Source organism: Coloeus monedula (genome assembly GCF_965178545.1).
Source record: "Coloeus monedula genome assembly, chromosome: 8".
Classification (NCBI taxonomy): domain Eukaryota; kingdom Metazoa; phylum Chordata; class Aves; order Passeriformes; family Corvidae; genus Coloeus; species Coloeus monedula.
In genome coordinates, this window is record NC_138788.1 from 36,619,932 (window position 1) to 36,633,475 (window position 13,544).

The window sequence follows — 13,544 nt, forward strand, 5'->3', positions numbered from 1 at the left end:
ACACCTGACCAGTGGCCTGTGAGGTGGAGGAAGGAAAGTCCCTGTTGGAGCAGGATTGGGATAAATGTGGGAACATCTGCCTGTTGTTATTTTTGCACAGCATTTCAGCCTTCCACTTTCTTAAATTTATTTTTTGGTTCCTGTCTTCCTTCTGTCAAGGTAATTAAATTGCTGCTAAATGGCTTCCAATCCCACAGCAGCTTCGTTTCTCATTCTCTCCCCTATCTCTCTCCTCAGACATTGTCTGGAGAGATCTGAAATTGGGTTTCAAGACACTTCATCCTTCAGATCCCCACTCCTGGCCTTTAAATCTGGATTTCTGGCTGAAGCTCTCTATCAGAGAGCATCACACTGGGTTGTTTTTCTGCAGCCAACAAAAAATCAGCCTCAGGCCGTTGGCTGCAGCTCGTTAATGTATCCTGGAAAACACAAATGGCATAAACCTGGCCTTGGAGAATCCTGGATGAGACTGGAAGGAAGCAGAGCTGGGAACACTGGTAGGGACTAACAAGGCTAAATTATCAATATAATTATGAACATGAGTGTGGAGGATTGGATGAAGTTTACAACTTCATTTCACAATTGCACTATTAATGTAGATATTCCCCTTCTCTCCAGCAAATCCCTTCCCACCAAGTAATGCATTAACAACTCCAGTGTGCACGCACTTGGAGCTTTATTGTACAGCTTGGCTTCCCATTTCTGTCTCATGACTCATTAATTTTGGGACCACACAGCCTAATAGTACTTTTAACTCCTGCACTAATAGAAAACGTGGTCATTTTGTCCAACATGTATAATAATTCTATTTATTTTACTGCCTGGCTATAAGCACTCATTTAAATTAATATCCAATCCCTTGCAAATGGTTACCAGCGAGAAAATTGCTGACTTGCAGTCATTTGATCTGCAAAAATGTTCATTCAAATCCAGCTCCTCCCTGGTGCTGTGCCCACTTGCGCTGCCATATCTGCTCGTGGAAATTTAGCCTCACACTAAATTGCTGTTTCCTTGTCAACACGATGCCAAAGGGATGCAATTAGGCCCTGATGAAGTTTCTTGCAGAAGACACAAATATTCACAGATGTTCTGATATTTTTTTTGTTCTGGTGGGTCTTTCTTTACACCCCCTAAAAGATGTCATATCCTTCGGAGCACCAAAATGTTGTGTGCGTGGGTGTGAGGGTTTGGAAAATAACGTGGAGAATCATTAAGGTTGGGAAAGACTTTTAAGATTACTTGGATCTTTCCTGGAGGAGGGATTTCTCCTGCTGCGATGCTCTTCTTGTTCTGGGACATCTTTTGGAAAACTTAAATGTGGTGGGCATTGCTATGGGGAGGGTTGAAAATACTGCGGAGGTTCATTGGGAAAGACTTATAGGATCACTTGGATCCCTCCTGGAGAAGGGATTTCTCCTGCTGGGAGGCTCATCTTTTGGAAAACTTAAATATGGTGTGCATGGATATGGGGGGTTTGAAAGTAATCCAGAGTTTGATTAAGTTTGGGACTTTTAAGATCCCTTCTGGAGGAGAGATTTTTTTCTGCTGGGAGGCTCTTCTTGCTCTGGGACATCCTTTGTAAAACTTAAACGTGGTGCATTGGTATGGGGGGTTTTGAAAGTTATCCAGAGTTTGATTAAGTTTGGGAAAGACTTTTAGGATCACTTGGATCCCTCCTGGAGAAGGGATTTCTCCTGCTGGGAGGCTCCTCTGGCTCTGGGAGAGGTGTGTAGCAGGGACTGGAGCCAAGAGGCAGCAAGATGTGCCTTGAGCCGCGGTGACTCCGGATTCTCGGTAATCCCCTGCTCCCTGTCCTACTTTCCCACCTGCCGTTTCTATTTCGGGTCTCCCCGTCCCGCTTCGCTGTCCCTTGGAGGGGACGCTGGGGACCGCCAGCCTCAGGTGTGTCCGTCCCACCGCAGGGCAGCGACACCTCCAGAGGGGCCGGGCAGCGAGGGCACGGAGCCCGCAGGGTGGCAGGTGCCCACCGGGGACTCCGGCATCCCGGGAGCACGCGGGGATGGGACACGGGGAGGTGCGGCACGGCCAGAGCTGGGCGCTCTCAGGGGCTCGGGAGGGAGCCCGGCGCTCGCAGCCCCCGCGTGTGCCGGGGAGCGGCGGGGCACCGGCGGGGCTGTGGTGGCGGTGGCACCGGCGGGGCTGTGGCGGTAGCGGTGGCACCGGCGGGGCTGTGGCGGGGCTGTGGCGGGGCTGTGGTAGCTGTGGTGGCGGTGGCACCGGGGGGGGCTGTGGCGATGGCACCGGCACCGGCGGGGCTGTGGTGGCGGTGGTGGCGGCGGTAGCGGCGGCACCGGCACAGCCCCAAGGCCGCGTCCCCCCGGCCGCGCCGCTCCCGCCGCAGCGCGCGCCGTGTCCGCCAGGCGGCGCCGCGCCCGCCGCGGGCTCGGGCTCGGGCTCAGGAGCGGGATCGGGATCGGGAGCGGGAGGAGGCGGCGGCCGAGGGAAATTTCCTGCCGGGAGCCGCCGCCCCGGCCCACAGCGCCTGCCCGGGCGGCCCGGCCGCGCCGCCAGCGGCCCGCGGAGCCACCGCAGCCGCGCAGGTGAGCGAGGGCGGGGGGAGGGAGCGCGGACCGCCGGGGATGCCGCCGCCCGCAGGTGCCGGGGAGCGGCCGGGTGGTTCCCGGTTGTTGGCGGCGCTGCCGAGCCGGGCACGGCCGGGGAGAGCGGCGCTCCCCGGGACCGGCCCTGGGCGCCGGCGCGACAGCGCGGCCACATCCCGGCAGCGACATCCCGGCGGCGACATCCCGGCAGCGACATCCCGGCGGCGACATCCCGGCGGCGACAGCGCGGCGGGGGCAGCGCCGGGCGGGCGGAGCGGCGGGCGCAGCTCCTGGCGGGGCCGGGACACCGCGCGGCGCTCGGGAGATGCGGGACGCGGCGGCAGCAGCTGCGCCAAGGGCACGGCCGGCTCCCCGCGCATCCCCGGCCATCCCTGGACATCTCTACGAATCCCCGGGCATCCCTCCCAGGTGTCCGCGCCCCCGGCTCTGCCCCGCTGCCGGGATGGGGCTGGCGCCTGAGCTGCGCCTTTAAAAGCGATTTTCTCCCGTCGGTTCCCATCCAGCCCCTCCTGAGGTGAGCGGGGTTGGGGGCGGCGTTCAGGTGAGCGGGACCGGTGGCTGCGGACGAACTCTTCTGGTCTCCCACGGTCAAGGCTGGTGTTGTTTAAACTCGCTCTATTTCCATTCGTTCTATTTATTAGGTTGCTTTCACGCGACTTTTCACTGCCTCCCATCACAGGATTTTATTTTTCTCTTTACTCGCTGCTTTGTGGAAAGGGTGAATGGATATTTGCTGTGGGATGGAACAGTGTTTTCTAATTGTGAAAGGCTGTCTCCTGGGTTTTTTTCCCCAATTTTTCAGTGAGGTTACTCTCCATGTGGCTTATTTCAATAGCGTGAAGTGATTTTCTGTGTATTCAGCTGCGTAGCTGTCTGTGTCTGATTTGGATGGGGTAGAGACTGCTGAGTTGAAAGAAAAGACAGCGCTTATCGAGCTTTGTTTTTTGAGATTTTTCTTCCCCCTAAGATGTTATAAGCCGTGGAAAGTAGAAATAAAGAGGCAAAGAATGGGAAAAAAAAGAATTTTTAAGTGCGTGGCAGTCATACCTTCTGTGCAGATTGTGTTTGGGGCTCACAATAAATAAATAAGTAACTTCTGATGAAAACCAATGACGTTCAGCTGGAAAGTGGGTGTAGTTTAGAAGAGGTTTGAATGTGGATAAAATGTGCTTTCCTCATCCTGGAGGGACGTTATGACTTTGCTGGGGGATAAATGAAACCAGTTCAGCCTTGGAATGGGAAGTTGCAGGTGGTTTGGGGGTGGGGACCAGCTTGGTGTTGTTCTTGACCAGGTGGAATTTGGGCTTCGAAGAGTCCTTAATGGGGAGTAACGAGGTGTTTACGGGGCTTTGCGCTTGGGGTGGTGGCGCTGAAGAGAAAAGGGGTGGGGATGGAGTGGGACAAGCAGAGACTGTCAGGTTGAGGTCCCCAAGATGAGGGGGCCGCGCTGGTGTGGATGCAGACATCACCTGTGAGGTGCTGGATCGGCCCAGCAAAGGGAGTTAGCTGAAAACATTTGTTTTCTCAAGTGCCAGAACGAGTTGAAATGTGTGGAGTGAGCTTAGAAATGTGAGAGAGCAAGGGAAAGAAAGTAACGTGAGAAACAAAATGGTGTGGGCGTAGTGTTTGATTGCTTTGCTGTGCTCCCAAATAAAGGGATTGCTGTGCTCCCCCAGCCATCCTTGCTGTGCTCTGACTAGCATGCTCTATATTCCTGAAATATGCTGGAAATATGTTCTCCCAAGCACAGAGCAGAACTGAATTCCTGCTTTGAAGGCTTCCCTGGCACCTTTAATAAACCCAGCCATCGTTATGTACCTAAAGCGTGGTGCTGGGGCTGTTTGGGCTGCAGGAATTTCTCCTCAGGCTGGGAAGTGCAGGTGCTAAGTGGGGAATTTTAGCACATTTAGGTCCTAGTTTGAGTTTGTATCTTGGTTTCTCTCCTGCTTTCCACCTGACATGTTCATGCTTATTTATCTGTTATCAAGCTCAGTCGAGGTTTTTCATCTCTGAGTAAAGGGCTGACTTTTCCATAAAACAGCTGTTGTAAATCCCTGAATTTTCTTGGTCTTATTCTTCCCTCGCCCTCCATGGCATTCCCAGCTCCTGGGTGGTGTCAGGGATGTGCCACGTGGGCTGAAATTATAGGAAGGCGGAAAATGATTATTGGGGGACTCAGTAGGTGCAGTGTCTGTGTAAAACCTTCCTGTCCCACTCAGGTTCCCGTGGAGCTGGGGCAGAGGGCAGAGCTGGTCCTTGCCTTGCACAGAGAGGGCTCCTCCACCTTCCCAGCTGGAAGGTGACAGCAGGTTAGGAGGAGGAGGATCTGGAAGTTTGTTGGGTTTCTGGACCAAAGGTGCAGAGCTGTGTTATTGGTTTCTGAGTGTGTTGCAGCCGAGCTCTGTCTGGTGTACTTGGTGACCTTTGTCTCGCTCATTTAAGAGATTTTGTGAAGAAAAATGATTGGACAGGGGTTGACAAACTGCCAAGTGAAATAGAGCTGGAGGAAGTCAGCAGTGCAATTCTGCCCTGTCACAGACGTCCTTGGTGTTCTCTCAGAGTCAGATCCACGTGTTAGAGATGCACGGAAGGGTTGGAAGAGACCTCAAAGCCCATCCAGTGCCACCCCTGCCATGGGCAGGGACACCTCCCACTGTCCCAGGCTGCTCCAAACCCCAATGTCCAGCCTGGCCTTGGGCACTGCCAGGGATCCAGGGGCAGCCCCAGCTGCTCTGAGTTTTCTTCTTCTGTGCCAGGTCCTGCCCACCCTCCCAGGGAACAATTCCTTCCCAATATCCCATCTAAATCTCCCCTCCTTCAGCCCCCTTGTCCTGTCACTCCGCACCCTTATCAAAAGTCCCTCTCCAGCTCTTGTTATCAGTAAAGTGTTTATGTTCTTCATGCTTGGTGATGTCAGGGAAATTTGTTCAAGGTTTTGGAGCAGGTCAGTTGCAGTGGAAAATAAAAAAGAGCAAGCGTGGAATGCTGTGGAGGAGGAAAAGCAGGAAGATCCCAAGAATAATGATCATTTGTCGTGCTGCTGGGAGCACAGAGAGTCCACCCTGCTCGCTGGAGCAGTGGGAGGTTCTGCAGAAAAATGGTTCAATTACAGAGAACCTGAGCATTGTGTTGGTCCCTCCTGGGAATGATGTTGTCATTTTGTAAATGTGACACTGTGTTTCAGTCTCTGTTTCCAAAAGACTCCTCAGCACGGATTTATGGCACGGCTTAACAGCAGGTGGAGATCCTGTGTGTGTGGAGGTGGCGGCAGAGCACTCGAAGGCCGTCAGCAATGAATGATGATGTTTTGGTGGAAAAACCCCTTGTTTTTACATAAAAAGTTAAAGTGAATTATTCTGTATCTGGACACGCCACGAAAATTTCTCAGGAGAAGTGGCTGAAAACAGATGTTTTGGGTAGAAGCTGCAATTCCATCCTTATTCCAGGGGGGCTGGCAGGAAGGCACCGTATTTCCTTAATAAATAGTGTGGTAGGAGCAGCAGAATGGGATGGGTTTGGTGAATCATCCCTGCAGACTCCCAATTCTGTCACTTGCTCCACATCCAGCAGCCCCAGGGAGGCTGCAGTTTTCCAGGGCTGCATCCCTGCGGGTTGGGAAGTGCCAGCGGAGCAGCCACACCTGAGGGACGCTGTTTGGATGCCCGCAGTGAGCAGCTCTCTGCTCCTTGATAGGCGTTTCATTATTGATCTCCTGCTGCAATATTAATGGCAGCAGAATCCCTCTGTAAGCTGCAATATCGTTCTGTGCCCGGCATGGAAAGTGGTGGAAATTGGAGCCATGAATTATTAAGGAGTTTGGAATTGTGAGGTCTTGGCGGAGCGTTTACGGCTCCCCTGGATGTGACTCTGGTTTTATGGGCTCGGAGCTGTCTCAGGGAATGATTCGGGTGTTGCTTGAACTGATCTGTGATGTGATGCAGCAGAATTCGGGCTGAATGAGAAGTGGCTGCTCTGTGCAGGATTTCTGCATCCTTTTAAACTCTAATCTTACATTTTTTACTCATTGTGCCTTTCTGTACAGGGTTTCATCCTGGTGTTGTTTTTGCCCTGTCTGATCTGCATCCCAAACGCTCTGAGTGTTAATATTAAAAAAAAACCCTGCCTGCCTGTATTTATTCCAAACTTCTTGCTCCAATGTAGATATCTCTTCAGATTTGTTGTACAAATATATTTAATGCTTGTTTAAGCCAGAGCTGAAATGAGATACTGATAAGGCAGAGATTAGGAGGCACTCAGCAGCAGCATTGTGTTGAAGTGTTTGTACAGGATTTAATTTTGAGTTATTCACATTATGGAATGTATTTTTAAGGCATGTTCATCTGACTTACTGCAGGTATAATAATAATTCCATCACTGCTATCCTTTTGCCTGCCCAAATATGTTTCCTGCAGAGGATGCCTCACCAGTGACATCTCCTGCCCCAAAAATGCCCTTTTCCCTTTGGCTCCTGGCACTGACTCAGTGCTGAAATGGCAAAGTAAAATCTGCTCACAGAGATCTGTCTGTGTTCCAAGGTGTTTCCTGGCTAAGGGAAGAAATAAAACCGGGAAGAAGTTTGCTGGATTAGTTTGTTGCTTGCAGTGATGGTGGATTGTCACTGGGAAATGTACAACGACTCAGCTGTGAGCTTTTCTATCACTTTTATCCCCTCTGTAACAAGGAAAAGGTGCTCAGTCCTGAAAACTTGGCTTATCCGAGATTTCCTTTTTCTAATGTACAGCAATAATTTTTTTGGTAAGAGTGAGAGATCTGAGCAGGTAAAACCAAAAATCAAAGCTGTAAATCAGGCAGAGGTGAGATGAGACATAAACTAAAAAAATACATGAGCAATAGAAGTGACAATTTTTGGGATTCTTGTGTTGGGAAGAGGCAGCTCTTTCCCACAGGAGTGTGAGGATGCCCCAGCAGCTGGAAGGAGCTGTGCCAGGAACAGCTGTTCCCTGAAGATAACACACAAACAGGGATGCAGCAACCAGGATCACCAGGAAGAATGAGGACTTGGAAAGTTGGTTCAGTAGTGCAATGAATTTTAAAGAGAAAGCAAATAACAGATTTACAGGGGAAGAAGTGAAAAGTGTGTTACTCCCGTCACTTGTAAAAGATCAAGACAAAATAATCAGGTCAGCTGGAGGATAAACCTCCAATTTCTACGTTTTGCTGCTCTGGAGGAAATAATTTAGACTGAAATACCCAACTCCACATCCATGGCAGGATCTCACCCTTCTGAGCTCAATCGATTCCAGGTTTCCTGATGGTTGGGTGTTCATTTAATTGCTGTGGGGTTTGAGTTTTCTTCCCTTTCACCAAAATCGATCTCTTTCATCTGGTAATTTCTGGAGGAAGCTGAAATGGAGCTGCTGTGGTTCATCATGGTGCCCCTCCAAGACCAGCAGAGCAGTTTTGGTGGAGCCAGAGTGGGATGAACTGGGGAACTCGATGCTTTCAAACACCCCTCTGCCATGGCTGTGGGGTGATGTGGGTTGTGATGAGGACGGAGTGGTTGGGTTTGGGTTGGTTATAGGAGTTGGTACTTCCTGCGTGTGATCCTGAATCCCACAGGTGCCCCAGGAGCTGCTGGTGTCCTGTCTGCGTATTCCCGAAGGTGGGACCGTGCTCTGTGAGGTTCAGACCGTGTCTGCTTCCATCTTGGCATTTGCTCCTGTAATTTCTTACCTCCTCTGGTTATTTTAATGGAATTTTTTGTCCGAAGGAAAATCTAACTCTGGTGAATGGAAGTCAGTGTGATGACAGCTTGAAGCCAATGATGACAATTCCTGCTGGCAGACCCTCTGGTTTGCAGGATATTTGATAAAGGATCTGTAACTATTTCTTCACCAAGAGCTGTAATTCCTCAGCTTCAGAGCAGTTTTCACTCCTAACCCTTCCCTCACCCTGCTTACCATTTCTTTTGGTAAATTCCATCTTGACTGTCTTTTGCCCTTTAATCTTGTCATCTTTGCTGGTTGTCCTTTTTTATTTTCCTTTGCATTCCTGGCCTCGGTTTCTGCTGGAATATGCTGTGGATTGCTGGAGCTGCAGTGCTGGGCTTTTCCTGAGTAGTGAAATCCTGATTTAAACAAGCCATAAATAACGTTTGTACCCCGTGTTCTACAGGATTAGATGTCTCAGGTACTGAGTCTGTTTAATTTAAATTTGGGTTTCGTAAGTGTCTTCAATCGTGCTGCACAATGTCACTTAAAACATTTAATTATTCAATAATATTAATTGATCTGCAGCTTGTCTTTCTACTAATCTGATACAACAAAGTTTGCAAATCGCTGCTGAGAGCAAGACTGTGGTGGAACAGCTTTCAGATTGCAGCAGAAAAGCCTTTGTGTAACCATATTAAAATGATAGATGTTTTCCCTGTTAAACACGGGGCTGGGTTTAAATGGGTTCACGTTATCATTTTGTTTGCAGATGTCAAAAGCTCATTAATTTTAAGTCAAACTCCCTACCTTGCTGCCTCAAATTGCTTTTAAATTGCACGTGTGCTGATCAATCTTGAAAAGCCCAAATTAAAAACTCAGCTGAGGGCACGTTTCAAGGCCACAGATTCAACACTTAATTCTAATCTGTTCTCCACAGGCACACCTCCCACTCCAGCACTGGTTCCCGGCAGAAGTGGGGGGAGAGGAAGTTGTAGAGACTTAAATATTTCTGGGAAGGCAGAGAGGAAAGGAAAAGGTGGAAACAGGGAACTATATTTAAATAATGACCTATTTACATTACGTAGTTTGAACTACTAGAAACAGCTTGTGACGTTGAGATAATGGCTGCTGTCATAATGGGGCATCTTTCAAGGAGGAACCTCAAATCCTGGGGTCAGTTTGGGGCCCCTCAAGACAGGAGAGACATTGAGGGGCTGGAGCGTGTCCAGGGAAGGGAACGGAGCTGGGAAGGGGCTGGAGAATTCCTGAGGGAGCTGGGAAAGGGGCTCAGGCTGGAGCAAAGGAGGCTCAGGGGGGACCTTGTGGCTCTGCACAAGTCCCTGACAGGAGGGGGCAGCCGGGGGGGTCGGGCTCTGCTGGCAGGGAACAGGGACAGGAGGAGAGGGAACGGCCTCAGGCTGGGCCAGGGCAGGCTCAGGGTGGACATTTGAGGACAATTCCTTCATGGAAAGGTTTGTCCAGCCCTGGCACAGCTGCAGTGATGGAGTCCCCATCCCTGGAGGGATTTCAAAGCTGTGTGGATGTGGCACTTGGGGACATGGGGCAGTGGTGGCCTTGGCAGTGCTGGGGAATAGTTGGACCCAATGATCTTGAACCTTTCCAACGTAAACATGTCCATGATTCTGTGATTTTTATTCCACTTTTAAGTCCTTCTCTATTTCACCTGAGCACAGTGTGACCTGGGACATGCAGAGAGCACAGCTGAGCTCTCTGCAGTCAGATTCTTCACTTTTTCCATTTTTTTAGTGTCTTTGAAGGGTGAACTGCCCAAGTTATTTACAAGTTCTGTGCACGTGTAACTTGAGCTGTAATTTGTCCTGAAGAAGCCTGAGAACTGCTGCACTGCATCAAACTATTTACCCTTGAAATTTGGCCTCATTTACCAGAATTTTCTGAGGAAGAGCCTTGAATAATTTCCTCGGAAAATCACCGAACCCTCAAAACGTTCTCTGTGAAGAGAGTTTTACATTTCAGTTTTCGGGGATTAATACTGTGCAGGATGCTGGTGCTGACCATGTTCTTTGAGGGCAGTTTTGCTCTGTGTACTTTTACTGGAATGGGATTTAAAGATGGCCAGGCTGTCCCTGAGGTTTTTTCCCCTCATTCCGAAGGCCATCGCTGGGAGCTGTAATCGGAACCAGCTCCGGAGCGTGGGAAAGGAGGAAAGGAAGGAACTGTCCTGCCAGACAGCATTTGCAGAACTGTGCCCAGCTGTCCAGGGCCTGGGGGAAGGGAGAAAGCAATGGTGGGGTTATTTCTCAGCAAGAAATGCAGTCACAGCTGTGTATTATTTTTCATAAGTGTGGTAAATGGCTTTGAAAATTTTTTGATTTTTTTTCTGAATTGAAATATATTTGAAACTCTTAAATTCAGTGCCTTCCACCAGCTCTACTGCTCTCCTAAAGCTGAGCATGAACCATGTCTTGTGCTGTTTTGTGTCCATCCAGCAGTGCTTTGGACACCTTTAGCCATCTTAAATGACCATGTTATTATTCAAAGATATTTTGATTCACTCTCTCTGATGAGGGAAAGGAGTTTGGGAGATAAACTGGCTGAGTTTCAGCGTTGGGTAATGTACATTTCACACACTTATGTCTATACAAAGATAGAAATTGATTCTTACCACCAAAAGAAATGAATCAAAGCCAACAGAACAAGACAAAATAGAGTAAAATATTTTTAAGGTGCAATTTCTGTACAAATGACAGCAATCCCTATGATTAGATAAAGGACATGGATGGTTTGAATGGGAATAAAGCAAGGTGGGAGTTGAGGATTTGCTTGGAAGTGAAACTTCAGCCAGTTGGTGTTTAGTTCCCGAGGGTGGAAGTGGCTTTGTTGGGAAGCAGAGGTGTTGGGAAAAGCAGGATGAAGAGAACCATGAATTGAGGTGAGGGCTGTGGGGATGCCCATGGACCTAAAGGACAGGGTTTGCAAGGGGGGGTTTGGGAGATCCCATCTCTGCTCTTCACATTCCCAGGATAACCAGGTACAGGGAAGAATTTGGAGCTGGTAAGGGCAATGGGCTTTGAATTTCTGCTTTGAACAGTCAGAACCTGAATGCAGAGAACACCTTGCATGTGTAATTTTGTGTGCATAAAAGACTTTGTCATAAGAATTGATTTTCATTGCAAGATCTGCCCTCATTTTTTAATGACTTGAGCATGGCTGAGCTGTAGCTTTCACTTAGTTAAACTCATTTCCCAACTGCTTTTCATTCTGAGACATGCCATGGCTTTGGTGGTGATTGTTGAAAGGTGCTTTGACTGTGAGGATGAAACAAAAAAGATTTTTGGATTTTTGGAGAAAGTATGAAACAAAAAAGGTGAATTTTAGAGAAAATGCTGTATTTCTCTGGAGTATTTTCTCCCAGAGGTGGTACAAGCCCTTTGTTGATGTCCAGTGGGCTGCTGCTGCCTGGAGGAGCCACAAACACCAATTGTTTTGGGGAACATGACTGGCTCTGGCACTGAACACTGCAGCCATTCATGGGCGCTGCCTCCAGGGCTCACAGGAACCTTTATCCCTGCAGGGAAACTGGAATTTTCCTCGGAGACAGAAGCAACAAAGCCCAAGGGGGAAAATGAGCCCGTTCAGCAGTGATTTGTTCCATCCTGTCAAGGGCAAGGCAGGAGTGTAGGGAAGTCCCCTCTTCCCTCAGCCAAAGGCAGGTGATGGCATTTCTTGGTATTTGGGGCTGGTGCTTGTGTTTTATGGGTGTGAGGTTTATTTTTCTCTTAATCTCCCTAGGTCAGGAGGGCATGATGCTTTTCTTAAAAAATTCCTTGTAGTATTGGTCTTTTTATTATAATTTTATCTTAAAAATACCGTGTTAATCTTATATGTGTTGATGAATTGTATCTGTGGGATGTAAATGTGGCAAAATATTGTGATTTCAGGTAGAAAAGGAACTTCTCAAGCCGCTTTCAGCACCTCAAATCAATAATTAGAGCGATGCAGCACATAAATATCACAGGCAGCAATGCATTTGCAGAATTGGTGGCATCAGGGATTTGCTGCTTAGGGGTTTGCAGCAGTTGAGCAAGAGCTAATAAATTATCAAAGGTATTAAAGAGATCCTGTTAATTTGCAGGGCCAAAAGGAAACAACACTCAGAAACCACAGAGGCATTTGTGTAATTTCCAGCTCTGTGTTTAAGAACTCCCATGAGAACCTCTTCAAACCACCAGGTGTTTTCTGGCTTTGTAAGTCTCCCTGGAAACATCTAAACAATTGCATCAGTCGCTGCTCTTTGATCGGAGTCTTTAAAAGCTGTAACTCTTGTTTAATTGCAACACGGGATGTTTGGCAATAGGAATTTGGGAAATAGTGGCTCCTTAAAATAGCTTCAAGCCTAAGGCATGGTAAATACATGATTAATTCTGGTTGTATCAGGATAGTAAATAGTGGCAATCGGTAATTGTTGTAGTAAAATTAATTTGGGGGTCGTTGGGGCAGCAGTGTTGGTGTGTTTCTTTAGGTTGGGATTTTTAAAAATTTATTTTAGTTATGACCAAATTTAAATAATTGAGCAAGATTCGTGTTCATGGCAGCAGTGCCCTGGTGTTGCTGGGTCCCAAAAAGGGGATTTCTCCATACAGAATCCCCACAACCCATTTTGCTTCTGGATTCCTTGAGAGCTCTTAATTTTATCTCATTTTTCCCAAGTCATGCAAGCAGGTATTAAACACGTTTATGCTGATTTGGCTTTCTGGAGGAAGAATGGGCAAACAAGGCATCCCCAGTTTATAAATTTCTGGGATGCTGAAATCATCTGTCTGCTCTGTTTCCAAGCAAACAGAGTCAGGACAATGGGGAAAGGATATTATTACTGCGCCTCTGGGACTCTGCTACAGCATTTTATTTTGAAATAGGCTTTAATATATCTGACCTCATACCCTGAGCAGGATAAGAAAATGCCAAGTGGATAGCTAGCTTTCCTCATTTTGGGAATGTCTCTGCTGGTGTTGTTGGAGACTGTCTTGAGTGTCTGTCCGTGAGCTTTTGGCCAGGCAGGATCAAGTCTTTAAAACCTCTTGCAGATCTTCCACTTGGATCTGAATGGACGAGGAATCTTCAGAGTCCTGGACCCTAGAGGGGCTTAAAATTACATCATGGCCTTGTGATCCAGAGACCCAAATCCAAATTATTTCTCCTTTCACCCTCGAATCGCATTAGCAAATTTATTCTGCAGGTGCCTGTCAAAGCTTTATTTTAACTGCAGTTTGGTGTTAACTGGGTGCCCTGGAGCAGGCAGGGGATCCCTTGC

General features: G+C 48.4%; 1 protein-coding gene across 1 annotated transcript in view; it reads left to right on the forward strand.

Annotated features, from left to right (window-relative positions):
* The first annotated feature begins 2,496 nt into the window (after nucleotides 1–2,496).
* The window catches only part of PTPRE (protein tyrosine phosphatase receptor type E), an 85,175-nt gene continuing 74,127 nt past the window's right edge, over nucleotides 2,497–13,544 (forward strand). The window contains exon 1 of the mRNA XM_082285772.1: nucleotides 2,497–2,561. The gene's annotated coding sequence lies outside the window, so the exon portion shown is untranslated. The remainder of the gene's footprint in view (nucleotides 2,562–13,544) is intronic.